Source organism: Galeopterus variegatus, unplaced genomic scaffold (genome assembly GCF_000696425.1).
Source record: "Galeopterus variegatus unplaced genomic scaffold, G_variegatus-3.0.2 Scaffold2603, whole genome shotgun sequence".
Taxonomy (NCBI): domain Eukaryota; kingdom Metazoa; phylum Chordata; class Mammalia; order Dermoptera; family Cynocephalidae; genus Galeopterus; species Galeopterus variegatus.
In genome coordinates, this window is record NW_007728714.1 from 118,812 (window position 1) to 119,030 (window position 219).

Sequence of the window (219 nt, forward strand, 5' to 3'; positions counted from 1 at the left end):
GATCTATTTAGGTGAAATATATTATAGCCTTTTAAAAAACTTCTTTAAAATTCTTCTTCTCCATAATGAAATACAGTAGAAACAAGGATCATTTTACATGAATGTTTTATTGTTGCCATCTTTCATCATATTTGAAGAGAAACAAGAATTTAATTTTATAGCAATGCTAGGCTCTGATAAGCAAATACTATTTGAGTTATCACAGCAAATTTAGCCACA